Raw genomic sequence first — 15,825 nt, 5'->3', positions numbered from 1 at the left:
CAAGAGTTCCCGTTGTGGCACAGAGGAAACGAATCAGACTAGGAACCATGAGGTTGCAGGTTCGATCCCTGGCCTCACTCAGTGGGTTAAGAATCTGGCGTTGCTGTGAGCTGTGGTGTAGGTCGCAGACACAGCTTGGATCTGGCATTGCTGTGGCTCTGGCGTAGGCTGGCAGCAACAACTCCGATTGGACTCCTAGCCTGGGAACCTCCATATGCCACAGGTGCGGCCCTATAAAGACAAATAAATAAATAAATAATTACCAGCCAGGAGTTCCCGGCATGGCGCAGTGGAAATGAACCTGACTAGGAACCGTGAGATTTCGGGTTCCATCCTTGACCTTGCTCAGTGGGTTGAGGATCCAGTGTTGCCATGAGCTGTGGTGTAGGTCGCAGAGACGACTTGGATCTGGCGTTGCTATAGCTGTAGCGTAGGCTGGCAGCTACAGCTCCGATTAGACCCCTAGACTGGGAACTTCCATATGCCACGGGTGCGGCCCTAAAAAGCAAAAAAAAAAAAAAAGCCAACTACTAGTTGTAATGTAAAGTGGGAAGGCACTTCAGAAGATAGATAGGAAGAGGTAGATCGCCAGCCTTGTATGCCAGCCTGAGAAGTTTGTTCCTATTCCTATAGTCAGAAATAATAGTTTCTAAAATGTGTTAATTTCTTTTTTCTTTTTTTTTTGGCTGCTCCCGCGGCATATGGAGGTTCCCAGGCTAGGGGTCGAATCAGAGCTGTAGCCACTGGCCTACGCCAGAGCCACAGCAACGCAGGATCCGAGCGTCTGCAACCTACACCACAGCTCACGGCAACACCGGATCGTTAACCCACTGAGCAAGGGCAGGGACCGAACCCGCAACCTCATGGTTCCTAGTCGGATTCGTTAACCACTGCGCCACAACGGGAACTCCCCTAAAATGTGTTAATTTCTAACCTCACATATGAAGTACTTTTGGAAACTATTTTACTATATGTATTTTTTTTTTACTTTTTATTTTATTTTGGCTCTGCCCACAACGTATGGAAATTCCTGGGCCAGGGATTGAACTCAAGCCACAGCAGTGACGCAAGCTGCTGCAGTGACTATGTCAGATCCGTAACCCATTGAGCTTTAAGGGAACTACTGTATTTTTAAATATAGGGAGGTTAGAAGATTGTGTTTTTGATCTTGTGTGATTTGCTAAATTGGCTATCAGCATTTTGTATATCAAAAGTGTTCTTTGCTTACACTTTTATTTAGCACTGACACATATCAATAATCTGTGACTTCAAATCCTCATACTACCTTAAAAAAGTTATTGTATTTCCTGTAAAATGTAGGTTTCAAGTAACCATTTGTCACTGGTACCAAAATCTTGTAAATTGTTAGGGGTTTTTTGTTTTTGTTTTTTCCTTTTAGGTCCACACCTGTGGCATAGTGAGTTTCCCAGGCTAGGCATCAAATTGGAGTTGTAGCTGTCAGCTTATGCCACAGCCACAGCAGATCCAAACCGTGTCTGCAACTTAACACTGCAGCTCACAGCAAGGCTGGTTTCTTAACCCACTGAGCCATGCCAGAGATTGAACCCGATTCTTCATGGATACTAGTTGGGTTCTTAACACCCTGAGCCGCAATGGGAATGCCTCTTGTAAATTGTTTTTAATATGCCACTTATGATTATAAGCTAATACTGACAGACCATCTGAATTCAAAGCCTAACATTCAAAAAAAAAAGGCTAGTAAGAAAATATTAGCAAAGCATATAGCTGATTAGTAATATGTATAATATATATAATGTATAATATATAATAATATAAAGAACATTTACAGCTCAATAATGAAAATTGGAATAAACCAGTTTAAAAACTGGCAGAGAAATAGTTTGAATAAACATTTTTCCAAGGAAGATGTACAAATGGCTAGTAAGCACATAAACAATTGCTCAACATTATTAGTCATTAGGGAAATGCAAATCAAAACCATAAGGAGATACCACTTCCCATTATTAGTATGGCTGTGATTAAAAGATGGACAGTAACAAATATTGCATGTGGCATTGGCATCCTCATACATTGCTGGTTGGATTGTAAAGTAGTGCAGCCACTTTGCAAAAGCAGTTTGTCAGTTCTTTAGAAAGTTAAACAGGAGTTCCCGTCGTGGCGCAGTGGTTAACGAATCCGACTAGGAACCATGAGGTTGCGGGTTCAGTCCCTGCCCTTGCTCAGTGGGTTAATGATCCGGCGTTGCCCTGAGCTGTGGTGTAGGTTGCAGACTCGGCTCAGATTCCGCGTTGCTGTGGCTCTGGCGTAAGGCCAGTGGCTACAGCTTCGATTCGACCCCCAGCCTGGGAACCTCCATATGCCGCGGGAGCGGCCCAAAGAAATAGCAAAAAGGCAAAAAAAAAAAAAAAAAAAAAAGAAATTTAAACAGAATTATCATATGACACAGCACTTCCATTGCTAGGTTTATACCCAAGAGAATTGAAACACATGTTCATACAAAAACTTGTGCATGAGTGTTCAAAGCAGTATTATTCATTATAGTGCCAAAGTGGAAGTGACCCAAATTTCCACAGCTAATGAATGGATAAACAAAGTGCATTTTATCCGTACAGTGGAATGGTATTTAGTCTTAAAAAAGGAATGCAATTCTTTGACATGCTGCCGCATGGATGTACCTTGAAAACATGCTGAGTGAAAGACGCCAATCACAGAAGGCTGTGTATTGTATGATTTTATTTATATAAAATGTCCAGAACAGGCAGTTTCGTGGAGAAGTATTTGAAACAATTTCAAACCTAATAGAAAAGTTTTAAAATTAATAGAGTTAAAGTTATATGAATTAAATGCTATTCTCAAGACTTTTTGTATTTACCTTTGGAAGAAACAAACATGTAAACAATAAATGAGAATTGCAAGTACTAATAAGTATTATGAGGATAGTAAAGTGGTAGAGAACGAATCAGTTTGCAATCTGAATGGTGATGGTACACAGGAAATCCCCTAGAAGAGGTAACTTTTGAATTGAGCAATGGATGTTAAAAGGTGGCATATGACCTGGGGCAGAACATTCTAAACTGAAAGAATGGTGACTACGTGAGTTCTAAGTTAGGAACAAAATAAGTTTATGAACAGAAAGCAAATCATTATGACTAGGAGGAAGTAGTAAATGAGGAAAAGTGAAAGGTGAGGTAAGAGGTAGACAGATACCAGATCATAAAGGGTCTTTGTAGGTCATGGTTGCAAGTGAAGTAGGGTTATAAGGGTTTTGTTTGTTTTTTTAGGGCCGCACCTGCAGCATATAAAGTTCTCAGGCTAGGGATTGAATTGGAGTTGCAGCTGCTAGCCTATGCCACAGTTATAGCAACATGGAATCCAAGCCGAGTCTGTGACACACACCACAGCTCACAGCAACACTGGATCTTTAACCCACTGAAAGAGGCCAAATATCGAACCCGCATCCCCATGGATCCTGGTTGGGTTCATCAACTGCTGAGCCACGAAGGGAACTCCCTACAGTGGGTTTTAAGCAAGGATTTGGAGTAATCTGATTTATTCTCTTTGAGATATATTCTGGTTGCTCTGACACACATGAACTGTGGGGCAGCCAGAGTGAAGGCAGAGAGACTGGTTAGGAAGGTATTGCAGTAGAACAGCCAAGAAATTCTGATGATGCCTTACACTGAGTCTGTGTCATGGACAGTGGGAATGGTAGATGAGTTTGGTATGTTTTGGGGGTAGAGCCAGGTTTTGTTTTGTTTTTTTTTTTTTTTTTTTTTTTTTTTTTGGTCCGTCTTTGTTTTTGTCTGAGATGTTGTTTAAGGGGGAGCATAACGAGATGATATCAGTATTTACATTGCAGCATTGTAAAAATATTGGAAACTAAATACCCATAAACTGTGGTATATCTGCACAATGGAGTACAGTGCAGATGTAAAAAAAGGATGAGAAAGATCTCCATGAAATGATAGAAAGTAATTTCCAGGACATACTGTTAATAAAAATGCAGAATGCAAAAGAATAACTATAGTATGCTCTTATGTTAACTAGGATGTATTGAAGAAGCATCCTTGGGTTTGCTTTTCTCCTTGTTTCCTAGTTTTTACTTGTATTTGATAAAACTTGAAAACCTATCCTGAATTGGGAACACCTGGGTGTATGTGACTAGTTGATTATTCTGTTCTCTGATTCCTTTTTCTCAGGCCATTTGAGACAGCTCATGTGGGAATGCCTGTATAAGTTAGTGTTTGAGATACTGAGGAATGCTTTGTCCCTAAGACCATGTCTACCTCATTATAAAATGTTATTTTTTTGATAATGTTATATTTATCATTATATCTTGCAATTCCTTTAAAACAAAAAAAATGAACAAAATGTCATAAAAATTTAGCACTCTAACATCAGGTTTTTTTCTTTATTATCTTTTTTTTTTTCTTGTCTTTTCTAGGGCCACACCCATGGCATATGGAAGTTCCCAGGCTAGGGGTCTAATCGAAGCTACAGCTGCCAGCCTATGCCAGAGCCACAGCAACGCCAGATCAAAGCCTCATCTGCGACCTACACCACAGCTCACGGCAGCACGAGATCCTTAACCCACTGAGCGAGGGCAGGGATCAAACCCACAACCTCATGGTTCCTAGTCGGATTTGTTAACCACTGAACCACAACAGGAACTCCTTTATTATCTTTTAAAAGACATACTGGAGTTCCCATCATGGAAAGCTTTACATCTAAGATACTGATATATTATAGTAAGGAAAAGTATTGTTATTGGACTTGTTTCCTTAATAATAGGCACTGAATTAAGTAAAATGCCTGTTGGGTTAAGCAGAATATAAGTGGGATTTTAGCTACATATGTATGTTCTTTAATTCATTCAGTGAATATTTTTGATTACCTGCCATAATCAGAAGCGTTTTGCTGGTACTTGGGTTGTAAGTATGAATATGACTCTCCTTGTTCTGAGGGATCCATAGTCTTTCAGGGGAAACAAGCAAACTAATATTTGTAATGCACTATAGTAAGTGAGATACATACAAGTCATAGCAGGTTCCCAGTGAGTTTTTGGAGATCAGGAGGGGTTCTAGAGAAAATGTTACCTGATCTGGTGCCTGGTGCAGGTGCATAGGAGCTGGTCTGATGGACAGGGTGCTGGAATGAGCAGCATCTGCAAGGCACCAGAGGTTCACACCCCAGACTCTCATACTTAGTCTTCGTATTACCGGAATTTAGTCAAATAATGTTTTGCATTTTAGGTAAATGAGAGATGGATGATATGAGATATGATACAATTCATTATGGAGGACAGTTCAGGATACAGGTTATCTCACCATTTTAGTTTCAGGAGGAGATTTGGGTTGCGAACTCTATTTACCTTTTTTTTTGCTTTTTAGGGTCGCAGGTGCAGCACATGGAAGTTCCCAGGGAGCAACACAGGATCTGAGCCACATCTGCGACTCAGCACCACAGCTCACGGCAATGCCTGATACCCAACCCACCCAGCAGGGCCAGGGATTGAACACCCATCCTCGTGGATACTGTCTGGTTCGTTATTGCTGGGCCATGACAGGAACTCCTATACAGTGTGTGTTTATAATTTTTTTGGTTTTTTTTGCCACACTTGTGGCATATGGAAGTTCCTGAGTCAGAGACCAAATGTGAGCTGCAGCTGCGATTGCCACAGTTTCGGCAACAGCGGATCCTTAACCCATTGTGCCATAGCGGGAACTCCCTTTTTAGCTTTTTTTTTTTTTTCTTTCTTTTTTTTAGGGCTGCACTCGGGCATATGGAGGTTCCCAGGCTAGGGGTCCATTTGGAGCTACAGCTGTCAGCCTACACCAGAGCCACAGTAATGCCAGATCCAAGTTGAGTCTGTGACCTATACCACAGCTCACACCAACACTGGATCCTTAACCCACTGAGTGAGGCCCGGAATTGAACTGCAACCTCATGGTTCCTAGTTGGATTCGTTTCTGCTGTGCCAAGACAGGAACTCCCGTAGCTTATTTTATATGTAGTAGTTTGTACCTCTTGATCCCCTACCCTTATCATTGCTCTCTCCCCCCTCCCACTTACTGGTGACCACAGTTTGTTTTCTATATCTGTGAGTCTGTTTCTTTTTTGTTATATTGGAATTTAGATGGTTTTGCTTGCTTACTTATAGGTAGAGGTTGGGAGATTGAAATCATTGTTACTTAAAGAGAATAGTTTAGCCAATTCATATGTAAATTGCATAATTATAAAGTATAGTTTTTTGTTTTGTTTAGTTTTTGGCCACATCCACGGCATGTGGAAGTTCTCAGGCCAGAGATTGAACCAGCGCCACAGCAGCGACCCAAGCTGCTGCAGTGAAAACGTTGGATCTTTAACTTGATGTACCACAAGAGAACTCCTTGGCATTGTATTTGATTGATTTTGTTTTTGTAGAAGACTACTTTTACTTGAACAGGGACCAGAGACAGAATCTGTGCGGGGGTTTTGGTTTCATCTTGTGCCATTCTCAGTGCTTGGATGATCTTTGGAAATCCCCCCTCCCCTCACATCCATTTAAAGTTTAATGGATATTTATCCAGAACATTTTTCTTCTAGTAAATTCTGTTTTCTTTCTTTTCACAGTGAAATTGTGAGTGGATCTTCATGTCGAAGATTATTAACAACTTTGCTTTTACCTAAAGGTATTACTAAGAACTTTAAGAATAAATTTTATTGAATTCTGTGTTTGAAGAAATCAGAATAATTTTAACTGTTCCAGAAGAGTAAGCAGTATACTTACATTCATTATTAACCTATATTGTGTCAAATTGGTTATTTTTTGTTTTCCTTTTCTCTTTTAAATAGGCATTATTTTTTTTAGAGCAGTTTTAGGTTTACTTCAACAGAAAGCACATAGAATTACCATATACTCCAGCCCGCCACACAAAGCCTACCCCACTATCAACATCCTGCACCAGCAAAATTGATTATTTTTGAGTTGACTAATTCCTTTTGGGAAAGTAAGCAGTTTGATATATTTTAACATCTTTCTAAAATTTGTTTTATAACATCCTTTCACTTTAAATATTTAAATATTTGTTTTTTTAATCCCTTTACTTTAAAAAGCATGTTATTGACCTTATTTCAAAAGCAAAGAAACCAGGAGTTCCCGTCGTGACGTAGTGGTTAACAATCCGACTAGGAACCATGAGGTTGCGGTTCGATCCCTGGCCTTGCTCAGTGAGTTAAGGATCTGGCGTTGCCGTGAGCTGTGGTGTGGATTGCAGATGCGGCTCGGATCCCGTGTGGCTGTGGCTGTGGCGTAGGCCGGTGGTTACAGCTCCAATTCAACCCCTAACCTGGAAACCTCCATATGCCGCAGGAGCGGCCCTAGAAAAGGCAAAAAAAGAAAAGCAAAGAAACCAAGACTGGAATTAAATTACTAATCAAGTTTTATTTATTTTTTAATTAAAAAATTTTATTATAGTCGTTTTACAATGTTCTGTCAGTTTCTGCAAAGTGACCCAGTTATACATATTTATACATTCTTTTTCTTACGTTATCTTCCATCATAAGTGATTAGATATAGTCCCCTGTGCTACACAGCAGGATCTCATTGCTTATCCACTCCAAATGCAATAGTTTGTGTCTGCTAACCCCAGACTCCCAGTGCATCCCACTACCTCCCCCTCACCAACCACAGGTCAGTCAGTTCTCCTGGTCCATGAGTTTGTTTCTGTTCTGTGGATAGGTTCATTTGTGCCATATATTAGGTTCCAGTTATAAGTGATAATATGTTGTATTTGTCTTTCTTTTTCTTTTTTTTTTTTTTTTTTTTTTTTTTTTTTTGTCTTTTTGCTATTTCTTGGGCTGCTCCTGCAGCATATGGAGGTTCCCATGCTAGGGGTCGAATCGGAGCTGTAGCCTCCGGCCTACGCCAGAGGCACAGCAACGCAGGATCCGAGCCGCGTCTGCAACCTACACCACAGCTCACGGCAACGCCGGATCGTTAACCCACTGAGCAAGGGCAGGGACCGAACCCGCAACCTCATGGTTCCTAGTCGGATTCGTTAACCACTGCGCCACGACGGGAACTCCTGTCTTTCTTTTTCTGACTCACTTCACTTGGTATGAGTGTCTCTAGTTCCATCCATATTGCTGCAAATTGCATTATTTTGTTTCTTTTTTTGTCTGAGCAGTATTCCTTTGTGTATATGTACCACATCTTCTTAATCCAATCATCTGTTGATGGACATTTAAGTTGTTTCCATGACTTGGCTGTTGTGAATAGTGTTGCAGTGATAAGGTGCATGTATCTTTTTGAATGAAAGTTTTGTCTGGAAATATGCCCAGGAGTGGGATTGCTGGATCGTATGGTAGTTTTATATTTAGTTTTCTTTCTTTTCTTTCTTTCTTTCTTTTTTTTTTTTTTGCTTTTTTTTCTTTTTTTGCTTTTTAGGGCCGCTCTTGGGACATATGGAGGTTCCCAGGCTAGGGGTCAAATCGGAGCTGTAGCTGTCAACCTACAACACGGCCACAGCAACACCAGATCTGACTTGAGTCTGTGACCTACATCACAGCTCATGGCAATGTCAGATCCTTAACCCACTGAGAAAGGCCAGGAATTGAACCTGTGTCCTCTTGGATACTAGTTTGGTTTGTTACTGCTGAGCCACTACAAAACTCCTTTTTCTCCCTTCTTTTAAGTATAAATTGTTCTAACCAGATGCTTGAAATTTTTTATTAAAACTTCTTACTTGGAATATTAATGACAAATGTAAGTAATTCCATACTTGACATGTGGCACAAGTTCCAATCCAGTTTGAGTGGCCTTGCCCAGAAATGAATTAAGTGATGTTAGCTTGCATGCTACTATCATAAAGCTCATGAAATTTTGTAAAATGTTATTTGTGAAGAATGGGACATAATGGTTGAAAGGAGAAGGATGTGAGCTCACTGACCCTTGGAAAGCACCTGTGAATTAGAGCTCAAATGAAAATGCAGAGCCTTAAAACTTTATGAAGGCCATAGGATTTTATCATTGAGCCAGAAAATTTGACTGTTTTTGACTACATTAAAAACAGTTGAGGAGTTCCCGTCGTGGCGCAGTGGTTAACGAATCCGACTAGGAACCATGAGGTTGCAGGTTTGATCCCTGGCCTTGCTCAGTGGGTTAAGGATCCCAAATTGCTGTGGCTGTGGTGTAGGCTGGTGGCTACAGGTCCTATTAGACCCCTAGCCTGGGAACCTCCATATGCGACAGGTGCGGCCCTAGAAAAGGCAAAAAAAAAAACCCCAAAAAAACAACAACAAAAGAAACAGTTGACTATTTTTGACTACATTAAAATTAACGTTCATCTAAAGTTACCATAAAGACAATGAAAAGGTAAACCATAAATCTGGGGGGAAATTGTAGTGTATGTCATTGAGCATTAGTGTCCTGAATAGGCCTGCCTTCATAGATATACAATCTGTGCAAATCACACAGGCCCTACACTTTAAGGCTAAGCTATCACTGTCTTAAAATTCTTAATTTCTGAATAAGTAGCCCTGCTTTTTTTAATTTTGCACTGAGCACTGCAAATTATGTAGCCAGTCCTGGTTCTGAATGTACAGACATATTAGTAAGAAAAAGATAATTCAGTAAAATTACCTCAAAACTGTTTTTTATTTTTATTTTTTTATTTTTAATTTTTGTCTTTTTGCCATTTCTTGGGCTGCTCCCGCGGCATATGGAGGTTCCCAGGCTAGGGGTCTAATTGGAGCCGTGGCTGCCAGCCTACCTCAGAGCCACAGCAACACGGGATCCGAGCTGCATCTGCGACCTACACCACAGCTCACGGCAACGCCAGATCCTTAACCCACTGAGAAAGGGCAGGGACCAAACCCGCAACCTCATGGTTCCTAGTCGGATTCGTTAACCACTGCGCCACGACGGGAACTCCTCAAAACTGTTAATGAACAGAGGAACAAAGAAAGGAATGTAGATAGTTAATAAATTTATGAAAAGATCTTCAACCTAATCAAGTACAAACTGAAATCATAGTGCCATTTTATATGTTCTGTATTGCCACAAATTAAGAAATCTGACTTTACCAGGTATTGGAGAAGATGTTTTCTATCAATAATCACTAAAGTGATTCAATAGGAAGACAATTTGGCTCACCCTCACTTCCCCCAATTTGGCATTTTTTGTCAACTTCGGAATTTGGATGTCTTATGACCTGCCAGTTTATCCACTTCTAGGTTTGTAGCATACCCTAACGGAATTTTTCTAGAGACTTGTATGATAATGTTGATAAAAGCAAAGAACCATACCACCCAAGCGTTTGTCAACAGAATAGATTAATACTTTGTGTCATATTTATATAAAGAAATGCTGTATAGACCAATGAAAATGTAACACAGATACAGCTTAGGAAAATATTGAGTGAAAAAATTCAAGTCCCTGAAGACTCCATTCAGCCTACCAATTTATCATGTGAAGAAGGGAGCAGGGGACACAGACCTAAACAAAATATTGTTCAGGGACATGTGTGGCAAAGTTCTGCTTTAAAAAGTATTGGAGGCATTCCTGTTGTGGCTCAGTGGGTTATGAACCTGACTGGTATCCATGAGGATACAGGTTCAATCCCTGGCCTGGCTCAGTGGGTTAAGGATCCAGTGTAGGTGCAGATGTGGCTTATATCTGGCATGGCTGTGGCTGTGGCGTAGGCTGGGAGGTGCAGCTCTGACCCCTAGCCTGAGAACTTCCATATGCTGCAGGTACGGCCCTAAAAAGCTAAAAAAAAGTCATGGAATAATAAATATTTAAGATAAAGATTGGGGAATTATCTTGTGGTGCAGCATGTTAAGGACCTAGCATTGTCACTGCAGGGACTCAGGTTGCTGTTTTGGGGCAAGTTTATTTTTTAATCCCTGGTTTGGGAACTTTTCATGCTGTGGGTGTCCCACCCACACCCCCCAAAAAAGAGGGTCAGGATAAAGGTTGGGAGGAGAGGAGCACGTAGATAATGTTATGGGTGTTCACATATGGTATGGCGATTTACAATTTACAGTGTAAATCTTTCTTTTCTTTTTTTTTTTTTTTGTCTTTTTTAGGGCCACACCCATGGCATATGGAGGTTCCCAGGCTAGGGGTTGAATTGCAGCTGCAGCTGCCAGCCTACACCACAGCTACAGCAATACCAGATCTGCTGCATCTGTGACCCACAGCACAGCTCACGACAATGCTGGATCCTCAGCCCACTGAGCGAGGCCAGGTTTCGAACCCACAACCTCATGGTTCCTAGTCAGGTTCGTTTCCACTGCGCCACGATGGGAACTCCATACAGTGTAAATCTTATGCTTGTTTATATGCATTTTTTCCATGTATTTTGTGTGTGCCAAATATTACACTAACGAAAAGGGGAAAAATAAAATAAGCTACTCATGGTTAGGAGCTTGTAATGTAGGTGGAGCAATAGATTGAGAAGTAGAGGATTTCTCGTTGTGCCTCATTGGTTAACGAATCCGACTCGGAACCATGGGGTTGCGGGTTCAATCCCTGCCCTTGCTCAGTGGGTTAAGGATCCGGCGTTGCTGTGAACTGTGGTGTAGGTTGCAGATGAGGCTCGGATCCCGAGTTGCTGTGGCCCTGGTGTGGGCCAGTGGCTACAGCTCTGATTAGACCCCTAGCCTGTGAACCTCCATATGCCGCGAGAGTGGCCCTAGAAATGGCAAAAGAAAAAAAAAAGAAAAAAAAAGAAAAGAAATAGATTGAGAAGTAGAAAACTAGCATATTATAGAAAAGCAATTTCAAGAAAGAGGTGGTAGGAGTAACCATTGTGACTCAGTTGTAAACCCGACTAGTATCCATGAGGATGAGGGTTTGACCCCTGGACTCCCTCAGTGGGTTAAGGTGATTTTAATATCATGGTTCATATGTTTCCCCATATGTAGAAATACAGAGTTATAAGCATTATGTCATATAAGTAATGAAGTTATTTTAAATTTGTTCATTTAGGTGTTAATACTTTTTATCTTCACCCTTTTTTGTAGTGTGTCTTCTAACCTGAAAAAAATCTTCCATGAAACCTTCACTTTTAAAAAATAAGTGATGCCATTTGTTTTCCTAAAAAACTAAAATGGGGGCTTTCATTTCAAGGTAAGTATCCAATTTTGTATCTTTTCTTATGCTAACAGATGTTAAATATTGAAGGAAGATGTGACTATTGTTAGATTCTAAATTTTTTAGTTAATCTGGGCTGGGGATGGGGAGGAAATTCTAGGCCTTATTTTAAGATAGTCTGGATATTTAGGATTATATTTTCCAGATTTAACTCAGCTTCCTGAGGGAGGGAGGAGGAGTCAGTAATGTCTAAAGCTTTTAGAGAGGTTAATTGAAAAGTGAAAGCTTTTTGGATTTGTCAGTGAGGAGGTTATTGCTGGTCCCTGCAGAGGCCATTTCAGGATGATGTTTGTGGCTGAAAACTAAGCTTGTAATGTAGTAAAGAGTGAAGAAAAGGTGATAAAATGAATAGTTTAGCTTTTAAGTAATTTATTTGTTTGTTTGTTTGTTTTGTTTTTTAGGACTGCTCCTGTGGCATATGGAAGTTCCCCAGGCCAGGAACAAATCAGAGCTGCAGCTGTTGGCCTACGCCACAGCCTCAGCAACTCGGGATCCAAGCCGATTCTGCGACCTGCACCACAGCTCACGGAAACGCCAGATCATTCAGCCACTGAGTGAGGGCAGGGATCGAACCTGCCTGCTCGTGGATATTAGTTGGATTTGTTTCTACTGTGCCGCAACGGGAACTCCTTAAGTAATTTATTAAACCAATATATAGTAGTGGATGCAGCAGTCATTTTCCTAAACACTAGAGTTACAGTGTGACACTGTATATCTTGGTTTAATCCTCTTGGAGATCATTTAATACCCAACTTTATTTAAATATGTTTAAATATAATTGTCATATAACATTGTATACTTATTCAACTGTTTTATGCCCTTTTTACTCTTGTCTGCTGGTTTGGGTGATGAATCACATGGTCCACCCTTGTTAACAGTATAACAAGGGTGGACCTTCCCTTCCTGGGGTTATCTTGCCTGTTAGTCTGGGGTGATAGGCAAGTTAGGTGCCTAACGCATTTACTGTGGTAAGTGCTAGTATGTGAAATAATGACTACCTGAATGAGTGCTGGGAGTGGAAGTTGGTGGTCTGAGAGTTAATTTGTCAGGATAGACTTCAAAGGCAGATTTGGCAGGGACTATGGAAAGAAGTTATATATGTGAATTCAAGAGTGGCTAGAAGTGGAGTTCCCGTTGTGGTGCAGCAGAAATGAATCTGGCTTGGAATGGGTTTGATCCCTGGCCTCGCTCAGCGGGTTAAGGATCTGTAGATCCCAGATGTGGCTTGGATCTGGCGTTGCTGTGGCCGTGGTGTAGGCTGGCAGCTGTAGCTCCAATTCGACCTCTAGCCTGGGAACCTTCATATGCCGAGGGTGCGGCCCCAAAAAAGAAGAAAGAAAAAAAAAAGTAATGACCTTTCTGCTTAGAAACTAGAGGAAGGGAGGAGAAGATGAATCAAGGAGTTTTTTACCCTCCTTCACTGTTGCTGGGAATGTAAGTTGGTACAACCACTGTGGAAAACAGTATGGAGGTACCTCAAAAAACTAAATATAGAACTGCCATATGATGCAGCAATCTCACTCCTGGGCATATATCTGGATAAAAGTTTCCTTGAAAAATATACATGCACCCCTATGCTCATCGCAGCACTATTCTCAATAGCTAAGCCATTAAACAACCTAAATGTCCCTTGGCAGACGAATGGATTAAGATGTGATACATATACACAGTGGAATACTGCTCAGCTATTAAATGAAAAACTAATGCCATTTGCAGCAACATGAATGGAATTAGAGATTCCCATACTAAGTGAAGTAAGCCAGAAAGAAAAAGACAAACAGTATATGATATCACTTATATGTAGCATCTAAAATATGGCACAGGGTGTTCCTGTTGTGGCGAAGCAGAAATGAATCCAACTAGTATCCGTGAGGATGCGGGTCAGTCCCTGGCCTCACTCAGCATTGCTGTGGGCTGTGGTGTAGATCGAAGATGTGGCTCAGATCCTGTGTTGGTGGTGGTGTGGTGTAGGCTGGCAGCTGTAGCTCCAATTTGACCCCTAGCCTGGGAAATTCCATATGCCGAGGGTGTGACCCTAAATAAAAGCAAAAAAAAAAAAAAGTCAATGGCACAGATGATCCTATGTACAAAACAGGAGCAGATCACAGCCAAGGAGAGCAGACCTGTGCTCCCCAGAGGGTTGCAGGAGGGAGTGGGATGGACAGGCAGTTCAGGGATTTTGGATGGAAACTCTTATATTTGGAATGGATCGGCAATGGGGCCCTATTATACAGCACAGCAAACTGTGGGTGATTGGGTTATTTTGCTGTACAACAGAAATTGAAGAGACATTGTAAATCAACTGTAATAAAAATTCATTTAAAAAAGGAGTTTTTAAGCAGAGAAAGAAAACTGTAGAGTTTTTTTTATCCTACTTTTCAAAATAAGGTAGAGATTGAGGTTATCTTCTAGGCAAATAATCAGTGGTGAGGTTGGGATCCTAAAAGAAGAAAACATTTAGAAAAAATGTTGTTGAGTAATTACCAAATTCAAAAAATATTCATTAAACACCTGCTTTTTGCCAAACACTTGTATTGACAAGATCATTGTTTTTGTGGAGCCACTAATTGAAAAATACAAGAAAAATGCCAAATTATAATGTGATGTGAGGAGGATAGTTGATAGAGTGACTGGGCTACTTCTGAGGAGGTGACTTAAAGGTGAGATATGAAAGAGAGGGATTCATTCAGTCATTTGAAAATAAAACTAGTGTAAAAATCTCAAGGCGGAAAAGAGCTTGATGTGTTTGAGGAATGGAAAGAAATCCAGTGTTCTGAAACAAAGGGGATGAAGAAAATACTGTCATGATGTGAGGCTGAAGAAGTAGGCAGGGCCAGGCCACGTTGGTCCCTATGGCCATGGTGAAGAGCTCAGACCCAAGGAAGTCATTTAAGGAAGATTTTACACAGAAAAGTGTCATAATATGATACATGTTTTAAAGATTCTTGTGGCTGCTTCATCAAAGATGGATTATAGAAGTAGAGGGGAAACAAGAAGATCAGCTAGGAAACTATTGGAATGACCAGGCCAGAGACCGTGGTAGAGAAACTTAATACTATCACCGGGATAGAATAGAAAGGATTTCTGAGCAATTGTTTTTTTTTTTTTGTCTTTTTGCTATTTCTTTGGGCCACTCCCGTGGCATATGGAGGTTCCCAGGCTAGGGGTCGAATCGGAGCTGTAGCCACTGGCCTACGCCAGCGCCACAGCAACGCAGGATCCGAGCCGCGTCTGCAACCTACACCACAGCTCACGGCAACGCCAGATCTTTAACCCACTGAGCAAGGGCAGGGACTGAACCTGCAACCTCATGGTTCCTAGTCGGATTCGTTAACCACTGCGCCACGATGGGAACTCCCTGAGCAATTGTTAAGGTTCAGTTTAAGATAAACTATCATGCCATGGTAGGCAGCTTCAGTTAAGCAAGCATAACCTTTAAGATGGAAATGAGGAGTTACTGTTGTGGCGCAGCGGAAATGAATCTGACTAGGAACCATGAGGTTGCTGGTTCGATCCCTGGCCTCGCTTAGTGGGTTGAGGATCTGGCGTTGCCATTAGCTGTGGTGTAAGTCGAAGATGCGTCTCGGATCCCGAGTTGCTGTGGCTCTGGTGTAAGCCGGTGGCTACAGCTCCAGTCAGACCCCCTAGCCTGGAAACTTCCATATGCCGCAGCTGTGGCCCTAAAAAGACAAAAGCACCCCTCT

At 41.3% G+C, this 15,825-nt stretch overlaps 1 protein-coding gene across 7 annotated transcripts in view; it reads left to right on the top strand.

Moving 5' to 3' along the window:
* The window catches only part of PIK3CB (phosphatidylinositol-4,5-bisphosphate 3-kinase catalytic subunit beta), a 183,808-nt gene that overhangs the window by 33,124 nt on the left and 134,859 nt on the right, over positions 1–15,825 (top strand). For 4 of the 7 annotated variants that reach the window (XM_021069526.1, XM_021069529.1, XM_021069528.1 and 1 more), the window contains exons 2-3: positions 6,595–6,653; positions 11,992–12,097. The exons of 1 other annotated variant lie outside the window; for it this stretch is intronic. The gene's annotated coding sequence lies outside the window, so the exon portion shown is untranslated. Of the gene's footprint in view, positions 1–6,594; positions 6,654–6,684; positions 6,972–11,991; positions 12,098–15,825 lie in introns of those variants that run through there. 2 more of the 7 variants (XM_021069524.1, XM_021069525.1) reach the window with 2 other exon arrangements.

The sequence above is a fragment of the Sus scrofa genome, chromosome 13 (genome assembly GCF_000003025.6).
Source record: "Sus scrofa isolate TJ Tabasco breed Duroc chromosome 13, Sscrofa11.1, whole genome shotgun sequence".
Lineage (NCBI taxonomy): Eukaryota > Metazoa > Chordata > Mammalia > Artiodactyla > Suidae > Sus > Sus scrofa.
Note: the sequence above shows the minus strand (reverse complement) of the source record. Positions and strands in the feature narration are given on the sequence as shown.